The sequence below is a fragment of the Delphinapterus leucas genome, chromosome 9, assembly GCF_059928025.1.
Source record: "Delphinapterus leucas isolate spDelLeu-1000000601 "Yukka" chromosome 9, BTC_Dleu_Yukka2, whole genome shotgun sequence".
Lineage (NCBI taxonomy): Eukaryota > Metazoa > Chordata > Mammalia > Artiodactyla > Monodontidae > Delphinapterus > Delphinapterus leucas.
The window spans coordinates 95,160,650-95,187,258 of NC_143137.1; the positions used below are offsets into that span (position 1 = coordinate 95,160,650).

The 26,609-nt window shown below is 40.7% G+C and overlaps 1 long non-coding RNA gene across 1 annotated transcript in view; it reads right to left on the minus strand.

Annotated features, from left to right (window-relative positions):
* LOC149748459 (uncharacterized) overlaps window positions 1-26,609 on the minus strand; it is a 165,021-nt gene that overhangs the window by 17,194 nt on the left and 121,218 nt on the right. Inside the window, exon 4 of the long non-coding RNA XR_016394395.1 lies at window positions 1-24,971. This exon is cut by the window's left edge and continues 17,194 nt beyond it. This is a non-coding gene — a long non-coding RNA (uncharacterized LOC149748459). The remainder of the gene's footprint in view (window positions 24,972-26,609) is intronic.

Below are 26,609 nucleotides of genomic sequence, written 5' to 3' on the forward strand. Positions count from 1 at the left end.
ATTATCTTTACTAGAATATATTAGGTTGAACCATAGAAAATATTCAACCATTTTTACCTACAAAGCCAAATTTCATACTGTTCAATCTGCTACAGTTATATATATCGTACTATAAACTATAGAGTACGGTCATTAAACAAACAAATGAACACATAAAAACAAACTAAAGCTGGGTCAAGGATCAGTGATCTGGAACTCAAATCCATGCATTTTTATTCTCACAGGAAAACTCTGCAGAACTAAAAGAAACGTTTTTTAAACATCATGTAGCCTAGCCCCTTAACTTCTGTTTGAGACTTGAGACCTAAAGAGGTTGATATTTGTGTAAGACCGTACATTTATGTAAACGTCATGGACGTGAAATTAAGCAAGGGTTTGCTTTCAGGACCAGCTGTTGTCCGAAAGATGATTTCTGTGAGCCTATCTGTAGTCTGCCCAGGTCACCGATGCAAAAAGCGTATCAACAGTGTGGTCTTATCAGAGGAAACGTGTGTTCACAAGGCCTCCTGACACATTTGAGAAAGCGAATAACTCTGTTTCTCACCTGAAGAAATTTTTTTTTTTAGCCGCACCGCACGGCATGTGGGACCTTAGTACCCTGACCAGGGATCGAACCCACACCCCCTGCATTTGAAGTGTGGACTCTTAACCACTGGACTGCCAGGGAAGTCCCAGGACATTTTGTGCTTGATGGCGGAGACGAGAGAGAAAAGAGGTGCCGACAGTCCAAGAGTGGAGAAGATTATCCTGCCCTTCTCTATGCTGGAGCTATTGGGGTTGAAGATCCCCATTTGACCAGAGCCAGGAATATTGGGTCAAACGTTCCTTCCTTCTTTTCCTTGTCCTATTACGATAATGAGACCATGTTGCCCAGAGTTGATTCTGAAAGAACTGAGGGCAGACATGACTGTGGGATTGATCTACCCCAGGCAGTGCTAAGGAGGGAGGAATTCCCATTACTGTACCACAGTGAATCTTCTCTATAGAAAAAGTTAAGACTTTTAGGAAAAGGCTTAAAGAAAGCAGAATGGCTGGAGCCTACCTAGTAGGTAATTGGGGAAAATAACTTTCACATTACTTCAAGATAATTAGCACTGGCTATCTTTCCTTTGGGTTTTTTAAGAATTGGGGCTGTTTCCCATTTTTTGATAGGCTTAATGCATTTGAGCCCTAAGAAAGAAATGGGGTGACTGTGGCTGGTGATTTATACTTAGGAGCGTAGGGAGGTGGGAAGAAGGAAAGAAGAGCCAGTTTCTCAAGCAATTGTATGTAAGAGGCACAGGCAATGTCTCCCTCTGACAAGGTAGCAGTTAAAGGGGTTGGCAGGGCCTTTCCCCTAAAGATGCTAAAACCAGCAGTAGGAGCTGCAAAGAGGCGCTGAGGTTGGATATAGCAGCAGCCACACCTTCAGAATAGCATTTTTTAAATAGAAGTACAATGCAAGGATGCACTCTATGGGACTCTGAGGGTGTAAAATATTCCAAGGAGGGCAATGACAAGTGGCTGCCGTTTTGCGTGAATGTAAAACTCAGTGTATTCAACACGAATGACTGACTCACACATACACTTGGGAATCTCCAAGGTGATTTATAGCTAAGTGTCAGTCACAGAAGTTTCCTAATCCCTAGCAGTGTAGCCTAGAAACTGAGAGAGGATCAAGTACTTCATCTCTTCCACCATGAAATACACCTTTCATTCATCCTAAATGCCAACGACTCCTCCCCTAGCTTGCATTCCCTAAACTCAGTGATTTACACTGGCAACTACTACTTAATTCTTTAAAATGAAGGACTGTGGTATGGAAGTATTCAAGAGAACCCCATATATTGAAGGTAATGTAAAATACTTTATGTATAGCTTTTGATAATTTACATAGATATACGCACATACATTATCTATGCCTGTGAGCCTTACGACAATCCTTTGAAACGGATGTCAAAGGCATTCTCATTTTATTGAGAATTAGCTTCATTTTCTTTATCTTCGTCTTCTTTGAGTTTTCGCAGATGGTTCTACCAGCATTGACTACCCCAGTGGTTTTCCAGGTGTGGTCTCTGGACCAGAAACATCAGTGTCACTTGGGTACTTGTTAGAAAGGCAAGTTCTTAAACCCCTCCCCTCCTCAGACCTACTGAATCAGGAACTTGGGGTGTTTTAGGTAACTCTGATGTATTCTCACGTTGGAGCCACTACACAATGCTCAGCCTTACTCCAGTTCCTAAGCAAATCCTGAAGGCTGCAGGATACATAGTAAATGGCCCAGGTCTCCATGCTCTGGGACTTAGAATGTTGACCTCACCAGCCCCAGAACCTGAAGACCGCAGAGCCACGCTGTAGGCTGGCCTACTTGTTATTCCTCTCCACTTTGAGTTTTTAGGCTCACCGTAACTTGATCTCGGTCCTGCGAAAGACAAAATGCACCAGACACCTAAAGAAAATGCTCTTATGGGAGAATGTTCATTCATGAGGATCATCTAAAAGAAAAGGAAGGGTGCCTAGGGTTCCATAGAGGCGAAGAAACAGGGACTTATAGTCACTTAGAAAGGGTAGAGGTGGGTCTTGTCTCAGAATATGGAGAGCAGGTGGTCCTTGTCTCCTGAAACCCAAAATGAGAAGATTTCTCATCTGTCTCTGCTTTCCAGGAACACAGGGCTCAGATGAAGTTCAAGGTTGTCAGTCCCCATGTAGCCCACAGGTTGGATCTCTCTCCTCCACCTATACTGGCCTTGCCATTGACGTTTGCTTTTTCTGCCTTGATCTCAGTTCTCCCTGCTTCTGCTGGTTACTTCATATGGTCTACCTGTCCTCCAATGGATTTGGAGTTAGTACCTTATCTTGGTCTTCCAAGTCCTCTCCTAGACATGAGAACCTTGTCCCTGACCCCGGCGGTGGCTAAGGCAGGAAACCCATGGAAGTCCTTCCCAGGTGATGTCTGCTTCCTGCCTGAGAAGCAGATTCCAAGATTTCCTCTCCCTGTGCTCTGCCCACTTGTTAAAATCTTGACCTCAAACTCTCTTACTGTTCACATTATTCCTGACTCACTGGGCTGCACAGGCAGATGGGTTTCCCCAGCCTCATTCAGTTCAAAGGATGTTTAGCAGGCTCCCGGTTGCCTCTACCTCCCTGCCTGGACCATGTCATCTCATAAGGTCTAATATCTGAGTTATGAATGTCATAGAACCAGAAGCACAAGCTTTTCAATTGTATATCTTGAGTCAGCAGGTGACTTCGGAAAATACTTTATGTTTTGCGCTTTATTGTGTATCGTGTACAGCAAAATGCCTGGTGCCTAGTATGTTCCATTTATTGGAGGAAAGAGGTGGGGTAGGAGAGAAGGAAAGCAGGAAGAAAGGGAGGGAGGGATGAAGGAAGGAAGAAAGGGAGGAAATATAATATGCTCTCTTTCTTCCTGGATTGTTTTGGGAGTAAATGACTGATTATATACACAGTGTTTTCAGCTTTTTGGAAATTCACTGCTTAAATCTCAAGTTATTTTACTGTCACCATCAATATAATAATCAGCTGTATCCCCATCCCCGGGGCTCTGATGCGTTTACGGATGCCACGCGTCTTCTACAGACTGGTGGTTATCTATTTAAGAGACATAAACTTGAAAGAAAAAGAAAATGCAACAAATCCACAAGAAGGCAGCTTGGCGCAGGCGGAAAAATGATCAGACGGGAAGTGAAAAGAGACAGGGGAGCCTGAGACATGCTCACCACGGTCCCTGTGGAAAAGCTCCAGGCCAGCTCAGGAAGGATTCCGGGAGCTGGCGGGCTCATTAATCATCGCAGCAACACTGGGTGGGACACAGAGAGCGCATTTCCTTCGCACAGAGGCTGGGGGTTGGGTGGGGACCATTGCCCTCCCTCCGTGGTCCCTCCCCCAGCAGCCACAGGATAGGCTCCCAGTGCATCTCCTGGGGCACCAGCAGGGCCTTCCAGGTGAGAGTCCAGCCCCCTGGGCTGACAAGAAGGAGGCCCCCTACCTCGCTGACTCATTTCTCCCTAAACCTCTGGCCCCTCCTCTCTGAAAGGAGGCTGGGGCATCAGCGGTTCCCTGGGCAGAAAGAAAACTGAGTCAGCAAGAGGGTATTTGTTCCACACAGACGTCTGAGAGTTCTGTCGCTGTACTTGTTTCAATCAATGATGCAGAGACTTTCCTTAAATGGTTAATTTCTCCTTTTCCTTTTGAAGTGAGACAATTTCTTACATTCTCAGAACAAAATGGAGAGTGCCCTTTTGCTACGTCCTTCTGCTCTAGGGAAATGTCTGGTATTCTCAGAAAAGTGGACACACCTCCCACGTGGTACAATTTCAGGGGTGTTGAGAAGGCCCCTTTACCCCAAGAGCCCCGTACCTTGCCCCCGGAGTGCCGACCATCTATACACACAGATCCAAAACCAGCACGGAAGCTTTGAACATTACCTTTTTTCACCTCTGCATAATGTGTAAAGGATTTCTGAATAAAACTTTACAAGCGAAAAAAGAAGACCCATAGTGTTAAACACACGTACGCATGTACACGTGCACACAATCATTCTTTAAGGAAGAAGAAAAACATAGTAAGTGTGTAAATGGGATCTGAATGAATCTGTTTGTGAAGGTTATCTAAAAGAACGCTATATGAGTAAAAGGACTTCTTATACCAAGAGACAATGCAGAAGGGGGACACAGGAAGCAGGGATTCATCTAACTCATTAATAAATAGTTTGAGAAGGTCATTCAAGTACAGTGAACTTTGGGAGTTACCAGGTAATTGCTCTTTAGCCAACTTTGTAATTCGGTTTTTTATTTTCTTACTGAGTCTCCAGAGTTTTCGTATATTCTGCATACAAATCCTTTAGCAGATGTGTGATTGCAAATATTTTTCTCCTAGTCTATACCTTATGTTTTCACTCTCTTAACAACTTCTTTAACAGAGCAACAGTATTTAGCTGATGAGATCCAGTTTATCCACATTTCTTTATATGGGGAGTGCTTTTGGTGTCATGTCTAAGGATGCTTTGCCTAATACAAAGTCATAAAGGTTTTTTTCTATGTTTTCTTCTAGAAGTTTTATAACTTTAGCTGTATCTGTGATCTATTTGGAGGTGATTTTTTTATAAGGTGTGAAGTTTAGGTTAAAGTTCTCTTTATTTACTTATTTATTTATCTTACATATGAATGCCCAAGTGTTCCAACATCAATTGTTGAAAAAGCTATCATTTCCCAACTGAATTGCTTGTGCACCTTCGTCAAAAAATTATTTGGCCATATTTGTGTGAGTCTACTCTGGATTCTTTATTCTGTTCCATTAATCTACGTGTCTATCTCTTCACCAATATCACACTACCTTGATTACTATAGCGTTACAGTAAACCTTAAAATCTCAATATAATTTCTCCAACTTTATCTTCTTTTGCAAAATTGTTTTAGTAGATGTTCTAAGGTTCCCTGCTTTTACATATAAATTTTAGTATTAGTATGTCTATATCTACAAAAAATCCTGCTGGGAGTTTGATTGGGCTTGTGTTAAATCTATAGATAACTTTTGGGAGAGTTGACATCTTTACTAAGTTGACTCTTCCAATTCATAAATATCATGTGTACTCTCCAATTATTTAGTTCTTACTTGATTCCTTTCATCAGCATTTTGTAGTTTTCAGATTACAAATTGTATATATGTTTTGTTAAATTTATCTCTAAGTACTTCATTTCTGAACGTATTTCACATTTATTGTTATTAAAATATTTGATTTCCATGTACATTGCTAGTGTATAGAAATATATTTCTATATACTTCAAAACATTGTCTTTTGTGTGTTAAACTTGTATTCTGTAACTTTGCTAAACCCACTTATTAATTCTAGAAGATTTTCCCCTATTCTTTGGCATTGTCTACATAGACAATCATGTTATCTGTAAAAGGTACAGATTTATTTTTCCCTTTCCCATCTGTAAACCTTTTCTTTCTTTCTTTCTTTTTCTTTCTTTCCTTTCTTTCTTTCTTTTCTCTTTCTTTCTTTCTTTCTTTTTTTCCTTCCTTCCTTCTTTCTTTCCTTCTTTCTCTCCCTTTCTTCTCCCTTCCTTCCTTTCTTTTCTTTTCTCCTTTTTTTTTTTTTTTTTTTTGCCTTATTGCTTTGGATAACACTCTAGGACATTACTGAATAGGAGATTTGAGAGTGGACAGTTAGCAACATGGCAGTTCTAAGTCCTACCTATCAAATAAATGGAACTTTAAATGGAAATGGAATAGTTCTCCAATCAAAAAGCCACAGGGTGACTGAATGCATTTCTTAAAAGAAAAACAGATTTTAATAATATGTTGCCAACAAGAAACTCACTTTAAGAACACACATAAGCTGAAAGTGAAGGGATGGAAAGCGATAAATAAAGGATCACACACATATACCTACACACAAAACTATATCATTAAATCTGCAATAAGCACTTGGAAGGAAATAAAGAGTATGCCACAGAGTCCCGAACCTAGGACGGTAATCAGGACAGAGGGCTATGGAAAGCTTCCCTAAAGAAGTGATATTAGCTTCCCTAAGGAAGTCAAGGCTTAGTGGTGAGTAGGACATTCCTGGGTGAAGAAGAGTGAGAAGGAGCATTCCTGACAGATGCAATCCCATCGGTTGGAGATTTTAAGATGGGAAGGAGCTTTCCTCAGGAGAAGAATGAAGGTTAGTGTGGGGCACAAGGAAGTGGGGTAGAATGGGAAAAGAGGCAGCTTGTGTTGGTTGAGCAAGGTGTGCAGACCTGCCTCAGGAAGAGCCTGAAAAGAATGGTCCCTAATCTACACCAGTGGTGTGGTTCTCCACCAGGTCATCCAGATTGCTTGGGGTCTCTTTCTGAGAAAAAGCAGGCCCAGGAAAGCACACCCCAGTACTTCTGAAGACTAACAGAAAAGGATCAGAAGACCAGGAAGATTCATTAAGTGTTTCCTAGACTACCTTCCCCTGATTCTACAACCAGAAGTGTCTCTGGTGGAAATAAAGAAAAGAAAGGAAAAGAAAAGAAACGTGTATGTAACCATCGTCTTTCCTTGTGTTGCTTGACTCAGTCTAAGAACTGTGGAGACTAAACCCTCAAATTTGAGAAGATACCTTGCAGTTTTTCTGGCACAGTACCCTCATAATAAAGGTGTCCGATGAGCAGTTACGAGGTCCAGGGGAATAACAGGATGAGTGTAAAATGGCAAAGCAAGTTAGTGGCAGCAAAGCCGGGACAGAGCCCAGAACACCCTCACGCTTTCTGTGGTGCAAGCAGAAGCGCCAATGTTGATGCCTTTGCAGACCAGGCCCCCTTTCACTTTTTAAACTCACTCACGCTGCCTGGGAGACAGAAGGGCTTTTTGTCCTCATGGTCTTCCTGTAGCCATGTGGTAGTTCTTCAAAACTACTGCCCTGGGCTTCCCTGGTGGCGCAGTGGTTGAGAGTCTGCCTGCCGATGCAGGGGACACGGGTTCGTGCCCCGGTCCGGGAAGATCCCACATGCCGCGGAGCAGCTGGTCCCGTGAGCCATGGCCGCTGAGCTTGCGCGTCCGGAGCCTGTGCTCCACAACGGGAGAGGCCGCAACAGTGAGAGGCCCGTGTACCACAAAACACAAACAAACAAACAAAACTACTGCCCTGTTGTCAATTACCTCTGATCTTTGTTACTTCTCCAAAACAAATGGGTGGGGTTAAATCAGTTCTAGAATGCTCCTGGGAGTTATAACCTATATTTGAATAAGGTCATACTTATCTGAGTCAATTTTTAAAGTACTGCTTTCACATTTTAATGCTAAATCTCCCCATTTTCTGTCTCGCAAGCCTACCCACACTGAACATACTGATACAGGAAGTTTTTGGTTTCCTTTTCCATAAAACAAAACAATATGAAGAGCCTCAGCTTTACAATCAGCTCGACACATGTGAATACACTCATTCAAATGTTGATTGGACAGTGGAAGGCATCAGTGGAGGGACTTTGTGGCTTGGATCTCTCCTAATCCCAAGGTAACTGGCCATGAGAGACCTCTGGACACAAGTTGGGACTTTCCCAGCCTTGGAAGAGAGAGGCATTTTCCTGAATTGCAGCAGTTGTATCTGGTGAGTAATAGAAGCATTCATATCCAGAGCCACAGAAAGAATCCAGCCCAGTTAGATATTTATGAGCTGATATGTAGCCCAATTGATGGAGAGTTTGACCATGTGTTTATTTAATGGCCAGTCCTATTCAAGGTTAAAAACCATGGGTGAGATCCTGGGAAGTAAAAGTCCATCTCACATGCCTGGTCAGTGCTTGTCACCCAACTTCACAGGCAGACCAGAGAATTTTTTTAAATTAATTTTTATTGGAGTATAGCTGATTTACAATGTTGTGTTAGTTTCAGGTGTACAGCAAAGTGAGTCAGTTATACATATACGTATATCCACTGTTAGGATATATGTATATGTATAACTGTTACGTATACATATATCCGCTGTAATACATATACATATATCCATATATCCACTCTTTTCCCATATAGGACATTACAGAGTATTGAGTAGAGTTCCCTGTGTATACAGTAGGTCCTTATTAGTAATCTATTTTATATATAGTAGTGTGTATGTGTCAATCCCTATCTCCCAATTAGTCCCTCCCCCTGCCTTTCTCCCTTGGTAACCATAAGTTTATTTTCTACGTCTGTGACTTTATTTCTGTTTTGTAAATAGGTTTATTTGTACCATTTTTTGTTTTTTAGATTCCACTTAGAAGTGATATCATATATTTGTCTTTCCAGACCAGAGATTTACTCTTAAATGTTGGTTAAGCCCATATTTGATGGTTCCTTTTCCATATAAGTCTGCCTTCTGTGGTGTAACAGACAAATATGTAAGAGAAGGGAATGATCACCATGAAAAGTCAGCTCTGTAGAATGGCACCAAGAGCTGAGCAGATGTCCGAAAGTGGGTCTTTATCTGAAAACTAGGCAAGAGTCAGAGGTTTGCTATCTGGGAACCCCATTCCCTGAAGCAAAAGGAAAAGCTGGTCATAAATCGAGGCTGGTCAAGAGGAATTGCAGTTCCTCCCACTGTTAGCCAGAGAAAAAGCAAACAGGCCACTCACAAGGGAACGGTCCGCAGCCTCTTCTGCACCAATTTGTGAGGCGTTCCTCTCCTGTCACCCCACTCCCTACTCTCTTCCTCCAGACTCTGCTGCCCACAGAAGTCCCAAAGACAGTGTGAATTTTGATTTCACTGGGGCATTGCATTGGGTGATGTCAAATAAGAGTGCCCATGACAAGATGCAACTGGAAAGAATGTTCCAGAACAGGCTGAGCTGCTTCAGCATTTCCAGAAGGAAGGGGTATGAGACTTAGTTAGCGTGGTTCCAGCATTCAGAATTGTACTGGACTGGAGTTGAAAACCAGCTGTTTTGTCCTCTTGCTTCAGTGAAAACAGTTGTCAGATCATGAAAGTCTGAATTTGCCACACGTTGAGACTGCAAGCTGGGAGTAAGATGTAAACCAAGGTCGGTAATTACTCGGCCAAAATGATTCCTTCTTCCCTTTCATTTTTCCTTTTATTTTGCCATCTCTGAAAATAATATAGTACCATTGCTAATCTAATCATTATAATCATTAACTAGAAAATTAGTTTTCCTCTATATTTATGATTTAAAGCCCACTGTAATATTAATTATTATTTGATTGTACCCAGATTCTACAGAACTTTCCAGAAAAATATGACTCCAACTCTAAGGGAAAACAAATACATACAGGAGAAATTCCATTTTGTCATAGTGCTGCAACACTTGTGTTCAAGTAGATAAAGCATGCCTTCCCTTAAGCCTCCCCACCCTAAATTTCACATGTTCAGACTTTTATTTATTTATTTATTTTTGATTTGCCATCCCAGGATCTCTCTTTCCCAGACTAAGTCGTTCATGGAAATAGTCAGTAGTTGCTACTCTTCTTTTTCAATAGCTGTCAAAATGTTTTCTGATTAAACATTAGATGTGAGAGGAATTAACAGTGTGCAGAAAAGATGAGGTGTGTTATGAATTCTCCTTTCTCAGCTACGTCTTGTTTTTTAACTGCCAGCCGCCAAATACCGAAAGACCAGGAAGCCAGCAAAGAAGCCCCATGGTGACCCCACTAGAGCTGCATGTTTCACTCAGGATTAGAGCGTTGGAGAGATGAGTGGGACTTTAGCTGGCACACAGTAGGAGAGAGAAAATTTCAAAAGCTCCCCATCTTTCTCCTTGTGCCTGGACCTCTGCCTGAGTCCAGGCATATTCTAGTTACTTCTGGGAATGCCAGCTTCTCCCCTGCAACAGAAAACCAATTCAACCACAACATTTAGACCAGCGGATGGCTTCCAGGGAAAATATAAATGATCCACCTGCTGAAGCAAGGAGCTGACATGAAGTTGGCTGTATTTGCAGATGACTCACGCTGATGACTTCCTTGTGGTTGTGTCACTGTGCAGCTTCTCATGCCCCTCTAATTGCTGGGCGGACAGCTCAGTGAGACTATGTAGCTTCACTGTCTGTTCCTCTGGGGGACCGCAGGGATCTGTCTCTACCCTGACCCTTGAGCCCTTCTGTTGGTGAAGCTCTGACCTCATTTTCCTGGTAGCCACAATGTTTAACCCACTTCCTCCCTCAAGAAGGCACTGGTGAGTATTTGTTGAGATGAACTCGAATCCAAGGTAACAGATGAACATGGTAGTCTGTCCAGTTGTCTTTTAGGACACAGGTAGGCAGATTTATTTAGAACTAGTCTAATTTTAGAGTATTGCTGGCAAAGTCTAGCTAATGCTAATGTTCCTGCACTAAGTTACTTCGCCTAGATTTATAGAACCTCAGGTTTATATGAGTTCTTAAAGGTTACCTGGTCATATATATGCTCTGAATACATTTATGCTTTTTTCTCCTGGGCAGCAGTGGTTCTTAACTCTTCGAAAAGGCACATATTCCATCACCATCTCACAAGGAGAAATCCACTTTTGTCAAATAAAATGTATACTCAGATTTCTAAATGAGTTCTAGATCACGGGTGAAAATTCCTTTTCTTTTCTTTTTTTTAACTTATTAAGGAAAAAAGGAAAAGACATAGGAATGTAATATAACTATCAAGTATTATATAGTCATCTTTACTGGCATTATTTTTAGAAGTAGAAGATATTAGAATTATCTCTTTTTAAATTAAATCAATCAAAGAATACTAAGTCCATATGGTAGAGCATTCTGTGTATATACCACATACACACATTTAATGCTAGATCAATAAGCAGCCTTATTGACTATGTACCATGCCTCCCTTATTTCTACAGAAAAGGACTATTAAGGACATAGAAGAAAGAGGCACACCCATGAACGTGTAGTAGGAAAGTCAGTTAAAGGAGAAAGAAACATAAACAGAGAGTAAGGGAAAAACAAAGACCGTAAAAGAAAGAACAAAGTGAGGAAATGGGAAACAAAGACAGAAAAGAAGCAGAGGTAGGAATAGAGCCAGAGGAAATTCTGGAAGAGGTAAGAAGAGAAAAAAATAGAGAGAATCAGGAGGAAATGGTGATGAGGGGCAGAGAGGGGGCAAATTAGCAAAAGGGAAGCTTAGTGTAAGAGAAACTATTGTATAATGGTTAAAAAAGATGGACTTTGGAGTCCTATTGTTTAGGTTTAAATACCACCTATACCTCTTACTAGCTGTGTGACCTTGGCTAAGTTACTCGACTCAGTTTCTCTCGTCTGTTCAATAGGAATAATTGCAGTACCTACTTCCAGAGTCACTATCAAGTGCTGGGACCCAGGGAGCACTGTATCTATGCATTTTTGTTCATTATTGTCTGCTGACCCATCACCCACTCTGGGACTCAGGTAGCTCCCAAGTGTCACATCCACTGTCAAAACCAAATAATAGGCATTTGTAAATACCTCACTGATTTTTCAAGTTTTGAACACAAAAGATTTTCTCCTAATACCATACATACCCTTTTTTTTTTTTTTGGAAGATGTTGGGGGTAGGAGTTTATTAATTAATTAATTTATTTTTGCTGTGTTGGGTCTTCGTTTCTGTGCGAGGGCTTTCTCTAGTTGTGGCAAGCAGGGGCCACTCTTCATTGCGGTGCGCGGGCCTCTCACTATCGCAGCCTCTCTTGTTGCGGAGCACAGGCTCCAGATGCGCAGGCTCAGCAGTTGTGGAACATAGACCCAGTTGGTCTGTGGCATGTGGGATCCTCCCAGCCAGGGCTCGAACCCGTGTCCCCTGCATTAGCAGGCAGACTCTCAACCACTGCGCCACCAGGGAAGCCCATACCTTTTTTTTTTTTTTCAAAATCAGATAATTGATCTGTTCAAAACATAATTGTAGTGATTAGATTTCCAGAATAATCTAGACTTCAAATATTCTTTCCCATTGTGACTATGAGTAAACCATGTCAGACCATATATTCTTACTTTCTCACATATACAAAGGTGTTTTTGTTTCAACATCTGGGAGAAGAAATTGCCCAGGCTATGAACACAGGAGGGTTAACTCATGTGGCAGTGCTCACTTCTGGAAGTCCTCTAAGCCAAGCCTATACTTGGGTGACCCTATCTCCACTGTGAGCCCAGCCCTCCAAATGAAATCAGTTTATGAAATTCTCATTTGTTTTTCATTTCCATGCCCCATTCCTCTGCCCTCTGACCCCTACCAGCCAACTAATGCCTTCTAAGCACTTAGCATACTCTACTCTGGCATTTCAGATCAACCTTTGAAATACCAATTTGGATGCATGATGTCTTAAAGTAAATTGCTCGCTGATACATCAGCTGTGTTAAAAAGCCATAAAAGGGGCTTCCCTGGTGGCGCAGTGGTTGAGAATCTGCCTGCTAATGCAGGGGACACGGGTTTGAGCCCTGGTCTGGGAAGGTCCCACATGCCGCGGAGCAACTAGGCCCGTGTGCCACAACTACTGAGCCTGCGTGTCTGGAGCAACAAGAGAGGCCCGCGCACAGCGATGAAGAGTGGCCCCCGCTTGCCACACTAGAGAAAGCCCTTGCACAGAAACGAAGACCCAACACAGCCAAAATAAATTAACAAATTAATTAATTTTAAAAAAAAAGAAATAAAAAGAAATTCTGACTTCCTAACTGCAAGGAAGTCAGAATTAAAAAAAAAAAAAAAGCTGTAAAACAAGTCAAGGTAGGTCTAAAGTCTGGATAAATACAATGTCTGTCTTGGACAGCTCAGACATTCAGAATTCACACAGTCATAAAACAGACAGAACACATACCATGGTCTGGCTGTGACAGATTTCTCCACTGCTGTGACAAGCATAGAATCATTTACTGGAAAAATTGATATGTTTTTATCATTATTATTTTCAAAATTGTGCCTTTGGTGGAATTGACTCAGGGTAGAGTACAAAATTAAAACTAATTAAAATGCATAAAACACAGAATAGCAACAGTAATTAAACAACTTAATCCCTCCCCTACCCCCCAGGGTAATCCAACACAAAACTTCATGGGAATCTTCCAGTTGAGAAATCCCAGGGAGTTACTGAAAGTTCACTCTGGCCCTCATATGGTAAGTGTTAGTTCTCCATTGTATCTCAGCTTCTACACCATTCTCGGCACTTTGTAAAATGTAACAAATAAATATTAACTCTTTGAACTGGGTACTCCTTAAGGTTGCTCTCAGACACCTCATCATCCCCTCTTAAACGGGTGTAAGTGAGCAAAGAGGAGGTGATTTTATCCCTTGCTGCTTCCTTGAAAGCTTCTCTCACTTGCCAGGGAGCTTTTGAACTATCTAGAGATACAGATCTGGGAAAGAAAGGGAGCGGGGACTAGTATAAAAAAATAAAATATGGGCTTCCCTGGTGGCGCAGTGGTTGAGAGTCCGCCTGCCGATGCAGGGGACGCGGCTTCGTGCCCCGGTCCGGGAAGATCCCACATGCCGCGGAGCGGCTGGGCCCGTGAGCCATGGCCGCTGAGCCTGCGCGTCCAGAGCCTGTGCTCCGCAATGGGAGAGGCCACAACAGTGAGAGGCCCGCGTACCGCAAAAAAAAGAAAAAAAAAAAAAGTAAAATACTAAAGAAATAGACAGGTGTGTTTCAGAGAATTGTGTTTGGGGATAAGGGTACAGTGAAGAGCAGATACAGATGAGTCCCGCTAGTTCTCATTGCCCGTACCTGATTTTCTGCAGTGGCTGTTCAGCCATAGCTTTTTAATTGTGAAATTTTACAATTAAAATTTAATTATAAAATGGAAATTGTATTTCCAAATATTCTATGTATTGTATATGGATGTGTGTATACATGTGTAGATGCATTTATATACATTTTACGTGCACATATAATTATGTATATATATCATATACACCTGTGTACACAGTACCCAGCTAAAAAATTAAATATTAACATTTGCTGAAATCCCCTGTATCCCTCCCTGGTCTCTGAGCTCATTCTCCTCCACACACACAGAGGAGAGCCTCACCTGTGTCTGGGTGTTCTGAACATTCCCGCCTATATTATACAGAGAGGATTGTTTTGTATGTTTGTATATTTATTTCAACTCCTATGTAGAATTCCATGAGCATTTATTTAGTTTTTTGATTCAAGGCCACCTTCTGTTATTGACCCATCATTTACCAGGATAATATTTCCTGCCACCAAGAAGCTGTAAATGAAATGATATGTTTTGGAGTTAAGGAAACAAAAGAAAAGCGTATTTCCTACCAGCAACGCAAAGGTCCGTAAGGGCAAGAGTGACACATTTTTTTAGGGCACCATCATATTTCCAGTTCCTAGTGCAAATGCCTGGTGTATAGTTGGCGCTCAGTGAATATCTGTCATCCTGTGAAGGGATGAACAGATAAGACAGGAAGAAAGGAGTCAGGCTGTTTTCACTGCCTGATGCTGCTCCCGCCGGTGGTGCAGTTTCAGTGCCAAAATCAGCCCTTTATTCCAACAACATATTAACGGCAGGGAGTGATTTCTGTTGAGGAAATCTGCAATGCATTTTGGGGTGTAACCAGAGAAACAATGCAACTATTACAGTCCTCTAAACGCTAGTAAAATGTAGCCACGCAGGGCTTCGGTCCATTACTGTGGCGTTGAAGAGAACTGGAGGAATTGTTAGGCAAGAGGCTAAATTCTCTCGTTTGAATGATTTGATTCCCTTGAAATACAAGGTCACATATGGCCAATTTCATTCCTTCTACTCATAAAGAAGTCCAGATCAAAACAACTGAATAGAACCCAAATTTCACAGTTCTTTTCCCTCCAGGCCCGACTCAAGCTCAGAGGCATCGGTGACTGATGATTTCTATGACAAGCTCCAGTATCGGCATAACGGGGTCCCTCAGTTAGTTTTAAGGCCCTTTCATTAGCGATATAACAGTTCTGTTGTCGGCAGCGTTCGGTGACATCACGGTCGTGAAACTCAGCAACAGCAAGAAGATTGTCTTGGTGTCGAAGTGGGAATTCTGCCTCAGCCGGCCCCACGGCCATCCTGTGTTCTTTGTTTAAACTTAGTACTCACGCTGGTCTGGCCGTACCCAGTCATGGGCTCTGATAAATGTGCCAGCCACTCATTCGCCACTGCTGCTTCCAGCTAAGAAACACCACTCGGCCCTGACATTGGGTCACCGGCATTCTCTTTCACTCTGGCTTTCAGGATCTGTAGCTCAGATGTTCACATCTATGAGGGCCTTTGATGAGTGCTCGAGGCAAGTACATAGGAAATGTCACCACCAGAAATGGGTCCCTTTATATAGCAAAGGGATTTCTATCTTCATTAGATTCTTCTCAAAATCTGAATACTCGCAGGAAAGGTTAAACAGCTGTCTGTGAGAGGAGGCATGTGTGCTGATATCACACGTCCAGCTCCTTCACGTGTAGCTGACTGGATCCCCACTGCCCATTGGACCTACCTCAACCACAGGCCAAGTGTATGAGGCTCACATCCTCAGCTACTGGGCTCTCTCAGGCACAGAGCAACACGCTCCGAGGCCCAGGCAGCCTCAGCAGATGTGGAGAGCAGAGGCAGGCACGGGCTTAGCTATCCACCATCTGTGTTGGACCAAGAAAGGAAAATTGTTCACTCACCCACCCATTTCCCTCAAATGTTATTAAAAGTCATCAAGGGGAGAAATCAATGGAGCATAACTGGGCCATTGTAGAGACAGAATGTTACTATAAACGTCTGCAGAAAAGAACAAAAATACCAGTCTCCCTAGGCAAGATGCAGACATGAAAATGCCTTTAGCAGGAGGTAAATATACGACGTCACGTCCTCAGAAAGTGGCAGCTCAGCTTCCAGATATCCTAAAGGAAGGAGGAACTTTGCAGAAGATGCTTTGCTCCTCTCCTGGCCGCACTCAAACCCAGGCGTTTTCAGTGAATCAACTCTACTTTTTGTTTTTTTGTTTGTTTGTTTTTGCGGTGCGTGGGCCTCTCACTGTTGTGGCCTCTCCCGTTGCGGAGCACAGGCTCCGGACGCACAGGCTCAGTGGCCATGGCTCACGGGCCCAGCCGCTCCGCGGCATGTGGGATCTTCCCGGACCGGGGCAAGAAGCCGCGTCCCCTGCATCGGCAGGCGGACTCTCAACCACTGCGCCACCAGGGAACCCCTCAACTCTACTTTTATTCTGTCTCTTCAGCATCTTGGAAAATTAAAAACAAACAAGATGATCTAGGAATTTGGTTCTCAGAGAAGCTGAAAGTGTTCCTTGAAGGCCCCTGAATTGAGTGCCATTTCTGTACCCAGCTTCCTTCTCCAAAGGTTAGCAGAGCAATGGAGCTGTTCAATTTTCCTGCCCTCAGGGCAGGATTTCCTCCTTGTTAACTAGTTAGGGTTCCTAAGTTTTCAAAATCTGTTGTTCGGTCTCTACTGAATTCAGGCCATTCTCCATTTCCTCAATTAAAGTCGACCAAGAACTTTCTTTTCCTCACAGAGGTCTTGTGACTTTTAATTGCTCTGCCAAGGGTCCCCAAAGTCCCTTTAGAGCCACTTCCACCAGCCGTCTCCCTCGGTCTCACAGCCTGCTCTGCGTGATGCGTGGACCTAAGCTGATTCTGGCCACCTGAGGGGCCCGTGGGGCATCCTTCCAGGTAGCAGCCTCTTTCACCCCATTGTTTAAATCTGTGAACATTCCAAGGAGAGCTGACCTTACCAGCCCTTCTTGAAAAGTCTTAATGACAGCTTCTCTAAACTAGTTCAACAGGAATAAATCCTCCCACTTCTCCTGAGTATCACTTATTTACTGCCTGTGCCTCTGCTCTGAGCCCTGAGAGATAAGATTTTGATCATCAGGCTTGTTCAGCAAGTGTTTCTCAAGAGTGGGTTCTGTAGAACATTCCTTCTTCCAAATATTAATACGTGTCACATGCTACAAACCTGCTCCCCCCTCACATGTACACACCTACACATGCACATATCATGTAGCTATGCATGCTGCATGTAATACCTACACACACTTCTTCTTGCACACACATATACCCTGCATGCCACTTGCATGGTGGTCAAATAAGTAGAGAAAACCCAAATCAATGTAAAACCAATATTCTGCATCAACTCATCAGAGCCTTAATATACTAATGTGCATTATAAATCTTTAAAAATAGCATTTTAGTATAGAGTATTCCACAACTTATTTAAACAGAGTTGTTTCGTTGTGGAGAGAACCTAAAATGGATGAGTGTACCATGGAACACAGTTTGCAAAAAATTCTATTAGAAGAAGAAAGGCCACTAACACATCTAACACTGGAACGATAGTAATGATTACTTTTAATAATATTAAAAACAAAGATTTTCAAAAGCTCTGAGAGATTAGGTCAGGGGTGGACGAATTATGGACCACAAGCCAAATCTGTCCTGTGGCCCGTTTTTATACAGCCCTCCAGCTAAGAATACTTTCTATTTTTAAAGGGTTGTGAAAATAAAGTAAATTAAAACAAGTCAAAGCAAAATAAAACAAACAAAAAAAGAATATGCAACAAAGACCATATGTGGCTCACAAAGCCCTTTACAGAAAAGTTTGCTGTAGCCATTAGCCATCTGTTATTTAAATTTTAATTCATTAAAATTAAGGGAAATTAAAAATTCAGTTTCTCAGTTACATTAGCTATATTTCAAGTGCTCAATGTCTACATACAGTTAAAAGCTACCATGTTGAAAAATGCAGATAGAGAACATTCTCATGACTACAGCAAGTTCTATTGCGCTTGTACTGGTCTAGATAAACTTTCTGTCAAGGTTTGAGGTAGCACTGTTTGGGCTTATTTCTAGTATAAAGTTTCTTTCTTGTTGCTTTGATTAAGGAATTTGACTGAAGTGGTGTGGACAGTATGAGTCATGCAAAAAAGAGTCTTGGCTGGTTTCTGACAGATTTCCACATGAATAATTTTGCCCCTTGTATGTTGTTCTCCTTTAGCTCCTGGAAACTAGATCTGTGGCAGCCCCACCATGCCCCCAGGTCCTGAGACAAGCTAGTAGTTGACAGGAAGATTCTCCCTGGCCAATACTTGCATGGTGTCCAGCCTGGAGTTATTTTGGCTTACCTCCTGTCCCCTTCAAGTTCCTGCCAGCCTCTCTATGTCTCTTTGTTTCTTGAGTTTCCCTTCCTTCCTCCTTCCCTGCTAAAATGTAATTCCTTTCTCTTTATGATTCAGACCAATTGTGTTCCTCACCTCATCCTTGGAACTGGGTCTGTATTTACATATCTGAAGACTCATACTCGGTTAAACAAAGTGTCATCCTACTAAATTACCCTTTAGTAATATGGAAGAATTGGCCAAAGCCTTGAAATCTCCTTTCTTTTCCTTTTTCCCACCAATATCCATAACTGTTGATGGAATAGTATCAACACTTAGTTCCTTACAGATATATATCATGTCTTCACTCATTAGAAGGTTAAGTGCAAAATTTTTGTTTAAATGGCCCCCTTGCTATACTGAGAATGAGTTCTCATCAAGGGCAAGGAGAAGATGCAAAAAAGGAAGGGGGTCAGCACCACAGAATGTCATGGAAATAAAAGAGGATGAAGACTATGCCAGGCAGTTCTATGGAGCTTCTGAGAATTTCTTTAATAAGCTATTTTAGTACAGTGTTGGTTGTTGAGAAATGGGTAGGTGTGAGTATAAACTATAATTTTAAGGACTTTAAGGAAGAAAGAAGATAAAAGGGCATAATATTCAAGTAAATTTTATTATTTTAAGATAGAACAGACTGTAATATATAGACTCCAGGGGAGAAACCAGTTGTAAGAAGGAGAAAAAAAAATTATTATACTGTGAGAAATCCAATATAAGCTTGTACAATGGGCAGGTGTAGGGTCAGAATTTATACTGCATATGGGGTTCAGTGAACACTAACCAGGTCATTAAAATGAAATCCCATCCCAAAACCAAGGAATACCTGGGGATCCTGCAGAAGAAATAGAAAATTGTTCTGTAAGGGCACATCTATAACTCAGGGCCCATAGACAGCAATTCCTTGAATTCACAAAGAACAAAATTAAGTCAAATAAAAAACACAGACTAAGATTAATAGTCAGAATAAAAAAATCAAATCACATGAAGGGATAAATAACCACAAGAGAGACTTTGTAGATACAATAAAAGGGAAAATTGGTGCTCTACAATCTAGAAATGACAGAAAAACCTTTATAAGTCTTTATAATATTAATAAAATAGGTCTGTTCAAAACGAATAACAAAAAGGATAATAGAAGCAATAGAAACCATAAAAAATATAAAGGATTCCTAAAAGTGAAATACGTAGCCATTGAAACTCAAAATTCATTGAAGAGATTAAATAGATTAAATAAACACAGCTTTAAAAAGAAAAGAATTCAAAACTGGAAGATTGATTTAAAAAAGCACAGGCAGAATGTAAAATAAAGTGATAAAGATGTGGAATATACGAAAGAGGGGTTAAAAGACACTGAAGTGATTTCTGCTTCCAGCCAAGATGGAATAACAGGAACCAGACTGACTCTCCCAACTGTTCTTTTTTTAAAAAGAACAAAATATAGAAAATCTGAGATACATGAAACAACAGATTTCAACACACTTGACATCAGGCAACGAAGAAAAGTGATTCCTGAAATTATGAAAACAAATGAAGTGAGTTCTTCTTTTGACCCAACTGAGTCCCCGGATCATGGCACAGGCAAGGGAGCCTTGGTGTAGCCTAGTGGAATCCCTTAGTTGCGGAGACAAAGTGACTAGGATATACAGAACAGTACTGAGAGAAGAGGGAAGCACAGAGAGCGGATTTGGGAGATATGTAAAGGGTATGCCCCAAGTACTCAGCTGAGTGCTGATCAGCTCATGCATGTAAAGGAAATGCCCAAGGCCAGGAAAAGAACACCTGAAAAGAAGTAACAACAGCCTGACCAGGAAAAATGCCTAATCTAGACTGACTAGCTAATCTCATGATTCATGGCACATTGGATAGAGTGCCTGAAGGATCCTGCATCACTAATGGAAAAAAACTAGCCCTGAATGAAGGGCTGCTCTGATCCTGCCTAATAAATCTTAAAAGCAAGACCCAAAAGAATTAAAATGTTTTCCAGTAAATTGTTCCCCCCCAAAAATAAACCCTTCAAGAATATTTATAGAAATATAAAGATAACGTGCATCCAAGATAAAATTCATAATATCTGGAATCCCATAAAAAGTTACCAGGCATGGAAAGAAATAGGAAAATCCAGTACTTAATGAGGTGATAAATCAATCAATTGAAACCACAGCAGAACTGGCACAGATGCTAAAATTAGCAAAAAAAAAAAAAAAAAGACATTAAAATAACTGTAATTCATATGTTTAATAGATAAATGGAGATTAAAAAATTTTTAAAAGATAAGTGGAGAAATGGAAGTTAGATATATTAAAAAATCAACTTCTAGAGATGAAAATAACAATGAGATGAAAAATACATAAATGGGATTAATGACAAGTAGACATTGCAGAATAAAATGATTAGTAAAATTGAGAACATGGTAATGAAAACTATTCAAATGCAAATACAGAGGGACTTCCTTGGTGGTCCAGTGGTTAAGACTCCGTGTTTCCACTGCAGGGGGCATGGGTTCGATCCCTGGTAGGGGAACTAAGATCCCACATGCTTCATGGCCAAAAAAAAAAAAGCTAAAAAGAAAAAAAAGGAAATACTCAAATACAGAGAAAAAGAGAATTTAAAAAATTAACAGGACTTGAGTGAATAGTGGAAGTGGAAAAACTTCAAGCATGTAATTGAAATCCTTATAGAAGAGGAGGGAAATGTGAAGGAAAAAACCATTTGGCTGAAATTTTTCAAAAATGATGAAAACTATAAACCCACAGTTCCTAGAAGTTCAACAAACCCTAAGCTTAAGAAAAATGAAGAGAACTACACCAAGGCACATCATAATTAACTTGCTCAAAAGCAGTGAAAAAAGAGAAAAATCTTTAAAGCAGCCAGAGAAAAACATGATAGATTGTATACAAGGAACAAAAAAAGATGACAGCTGATTTCTTGTTAGGAACGATGCAAGCAAGTAGACATAAAAGCTACATTTTAAAAGTACGAAAAGAAAAAGAGCTGCCAACTGAGAGCTGTAAAAATAATAGAACAACCAGAAAGAAGATAAGTAAGGAAATAGGAATTTAAACAATACAATAAACCAACTAGATCAAACAGATATATACAGAAAAAACTGCCCAACAATAATAGCATACACATTCTTCTCAAGGGCACATGGGACATTTTCCAGGATAGATTATCTGTTAGGCCACAAATTAAATCTCAATAGATTTTGAAGGATAAATATCATACATCTTCTCTGACCACAACAGGATAGATAGAAATCAACAACAGAAGTAAAACTGGAAAATTCACAGATTCGTGAAAATTAAACAACGCACTCTTAAACAACCAGTTGATCAAACAAGAAATCACGAGGAAAATTAGAAATACTTAAAGACAAATGAAAACAAAAACACAGCATACCAAGACTTATGGAATAAGTTTATAGCTATAAGTGCTTACTACAAAAAATAAGATCTCAAATCAACAACCTATCTTTACAACTTGAGGACCTAGAAAAAGAAAAACAAACTAAAGCCAATGCCAGAAGAAGAAAGGAAATAATAAAAATTAGAGCAGAGGTAAATGAAATAGAGAATAGAAAAATAATAGAGAACATCAATAAAACCAAAAGTTGTTTCTTTGAAAAGATAAAGAAAATTGACAAACCTTTAGCTAGATGGGCTAATAAAAAAAAGAGAGAATACTCAAATTACTAAAATGAAAATGGGGGCATTGTTACTAATTTTTCAGAAATAAAAAGGATTATAAGAGAGTATTATGAGCAATTATACACTAACAAATTGGATAATCTAGGTGAAGTGAAAAAAATCGTAGAAACATAAGCCTACCAAGACAAGATCATAAGAAATGGAAAATCTGAATAGACCTATGGCCAGTAAGGGATTGAATCAGTAATCAAAAATCTTCTGACAAAGAAAACCTCTGGACCTGATGGCCTCACTGGTGAATTCTACCAAATATTTAAAGAAGAACTAATAACAATATTTCTCAAACTTTTCCAAAAGATTGAAGAGGAGGGAGTACTTACTAACTTGTTCTATGAGACCAGCATTACCCTGGTACCAAAGCTAGACAAAGACACTACAAGAAAAGAAAACTACAGAACAATATCCCTTATAAGCATTGATGCAAAAAAAACTTACAACAAACTACTAATAGACCATATTTAGCACCTCACCGCAGTGTGTCCAGACCTTGGCTGAGGCCACAATCGAGCCAGCAGCAGCTCCTTTATTCATACAGTGTGGCTAAATGGTTAAAAAAAGAAAAAAGAGTAACCATATGGTTTGGTCACTGAATATGAATCTTGTATTGATTTTCATAACAGGCCTTAATTTGAGGCATTAGCTCAGAGTGATAAAGTGCACAGACTTTTGATTCAGAGAGATGTGGGTTCAAACTTCAACTTTCCAATTTACTGAGTGATCTTGGCAACTTGCTTATCACCACTTTACTTCTACTTCCTCATATGAGAAATGGGGATGATTATAGTACTATCACCCAGCTCTGCAGGAATTTAAAATTTTCTAACATATGTAAAACACTTGAACAAACAGAAGACTGCTGGTCATGCTTTGAACACTCAAGAAATATTTCCCTTTTTTGTGTTTTTTAATGACAACTTTTGTTGAGGTATAATTCACATACTGTACAATCCACCTGTTTAAAGTGTAATTCAATGGTTTTTAGTATAATTGTGCAAGCATCACAATAAATATTTCTGATAGTAGTAATAATAACCTTGTGGAAAAGCTGGTGGTCAGTGACTACTCTGAATGATAAGTAGAGAGAAGGGGACAAAAAGGTATAGGGAATTAAGAATAGGAAAGAAAGAGAAAGAATTATCAAAACCGAGGGGGATACTGCAGCTTTTTGTGCAGTTAATTAAAAAAGAAATCATGATACAAAGATATTACAGAATTATCGACTATATTCCCCACACTGTACATTTCATACCTGTGACTCATTTATCTTGCAACTGGAAGTTTGTATCTCTTAATTTCTCTCACCTATTTCTCTCCTCCCCCTATACTGCCCCCGACCCCAGGCAACCACCTGTTTGTTTTCTGCATCTATGATTCTCTTTCTGTTTTGTTATGTTGGTTCATTTGTTTTGTTTTTTAGATTCCACATATAAGTGAAATCATACAGTATTTGTCTTTCTCTGACTTATTTCACTTAGCATTATACCCTCTAGGCCCATCTGTGTTGTCAGAAATGGCAAGATTTCATTATTTTTTATGGCTGAGTAATATTCCATTGTGTATATATACCACATCTTCTTTATCCATTCATCTGTTAATGGACACTTACGTTGCTTCCATATCTTGGCTATTGTAAGTAATGCTGCAATGAACATAAGGGTGTGTTTTCATTTTTTCAGATAAATACCCAGGACTGGAATTGCTGGATCATACAGTATTTCTATTTTTACTTTTTTGAGGAATCCATAATGTTTTCTATAATTCAATAATTATGTAATATCTTTGTATCTTGGTATGGTGACATAGCATAACTAGAATTATCATGGTGATCATTTTGAAACGTATAGAAATATCAAATCACTATGTTGTGTAACAGGAATTAACATAGTATTATAGGTCAATTATACTTCGAAAACAAGGGAAAAACAAACAAACTCATAGAAAAAGAGATCAGATTTGTGGTTACCAGAGGTGGAGGGTGAGGGGAGGGGGAATTGGATGAAGGCGGTCAAAAGGTACCAACTTCCAGTTATAAGATAAATAAGTACTAGGGATGTGATGTACAACAGGATAAATATAAAGAACATTGCTGTATGTTATTTATGAAAGTCGTGAAGAGAGGAAATCCTAAGAGTTATTGGAAAAAATATTTTTTCTATTTCTTTAATTTTGTATCTATAGGAGATGATGGCGGTTCACTAAACTCCCTGTGGTAATCATTTCACAATGTATGTGAGTCAAACTATTATGCTATACACCTTAAACTTAACCATGCTTTATGGCAATCATATCTCAAGAAAACTGGAAGAAATTTAAAAAAAGAAAGTCACATTTGAGGTCCTGAATGATCTAAATTAGCCATTGGTGATGATCCAAATCATTTCCCAGCTTCCCCCCTCATACTGAACTGAGCAGACCCAAAATTAGCTGAGAATTAAAAGCAGTGATATACAAAAGTTTTTTGTCTTCCATGGTGGGTAACTATGAACCTTTCAGAACTACTGCTCCCACAAGTGACAGGAACTTATAGCTTTGGCCAAAAAAAAAAAAAAAAAAAATCTGACAAATCCTTTCCTCCACTGTGTTCCCATTTCTCCAATCAAGGGAAGGCTCTTTTTCTTTTATTTCACCTCCTAGAATTTTCCTTCTGCTTACTTTTTTTTACCTTTAATCATTTTCCTTCTCATTTCTGTTCTTCCCATTAAATGTTCTTCTCCTGACCTTTAGGAAATGAAACAGCATTATTTCAGTAGATAAAATTTATAGCCTCTGACTCTCTTATATTCACCCTTCTCCCACATCTAAAGACTTGGGATCAAAGATTTTAGAGGACAAACTCAGAAGAAAGAGAAAGCATTTGGGGGTCCAAAGAAAATTCTATCTTCAGCCCATCCCACTAATACAGAGCCAAGATCCAGAGTTTCCCTATTCTCACTGTCTGGCATTCAGACCATCGGTGATTCCTAAAGCTGGGGGCACTCTGGAGACCCCAGCTGGGCCAGCACTGGCCCCCTGACTTCAAAATGAGGCAATGTGTCTTCCTTGATGTTATTTTTCAGTGTCTTCTATTATCTCTTTTTTTCCCCCTTGCTGAAATACAGTTTGAAGACACCCAGCTGCATTTGGAGTGGCAGTGAAGGCTGTTCACTAATTTGGTCCCAGCACATCTCATCTCAGGCTCACCATTTAGCACTGAAATTGTTGTGGTCTGACTAACCACGAGAATCCTACCACCAGAACTTTGCTTGTCAGCAAAGAGGGAAACAGTTCAGCATGAAACCATAGATACTTTTTCTCTTGAGGGAAGTCAAGACCGTCTCTCTCATCTAATTCATTTCTCTTCACCCCCAAGTGGGGAGTGGATAATCAGGTTTGGTCAAGTTCAAAGACCTGTCATCAAGCCATGTTTCTAGCGGTGGAGCTAACACAGCAGTTTCTGAGCACATGTGAGTGTGTGCTTTCTCCTTCAGATACAAAAGCTCAGCCGCACTTCTCTGAGGGCTGCCCCTGCTGTACCCAGGACCCGACCCAGAAACAGAGGCACAAGAGGGCTCCACCCAGAGGTTGCTTTAGGTTTCCACTTGGGACTACCTCATCTGATCTGAAGTGTGGCAGGGACAGAAAGGAAGCGTTCACAGACCTCCCTGTTTCCAGTACCACAGGCCAGTGACTGGAGAGAATTATAAGCGGCGGTATATCATGCAGGACTCCATCAGAGAAACAAAAACCTTGCTAGGCAAAGCCATCGTATAATTTATCACTGAATCTGGAACACTTGGAGAGCAAAGGGAGGTATTATTAATAATTAATTGGGAGAAACAGGTATAAATGAGAGCGTCCCAGGTAAATCAGATGTCTGAGCACCATAACTATAGACATGTCAAATGAGGAGGGCTTTTGGACAGGGGATGAGAGCTTTACTTCCACAAGAAGCACTGGTGGAGCAAGGTCAGGGATAGAACTCCTGGAACCAGCCCCAAAGCTGCAGTGAATCTTAGGAATTGCTGGTGGTTGTCGAGATCCACCTCTGGCCTTGCAACTACCTGCAACTACTGCGTCTCCTCCAGAATGATGGCTTCTTCCAGCTTGCCTTCCAGATCTTACACGAGAGGCAGTCGCTGGCAGACTAAGCCAAACCTTGCAAAGAGACCGTGGAAGAGCCAGGCAGAGGTGCCAGGCTGACATCAGCTGAGCCAGCACTGACAAAGATGTGAAATTTCTAACGGGGTATCATGAGTAAGGGCAAAAGAGTCCCTCTGGAGGGGTGAGGGCGATGCAGGAGAAGGATGGAGAACTTTAAGCCATTGCAGGTTGACTTTGAGGTTCTGAGGAGAAGCAGAAATAAAGGGGAAGAGAAAG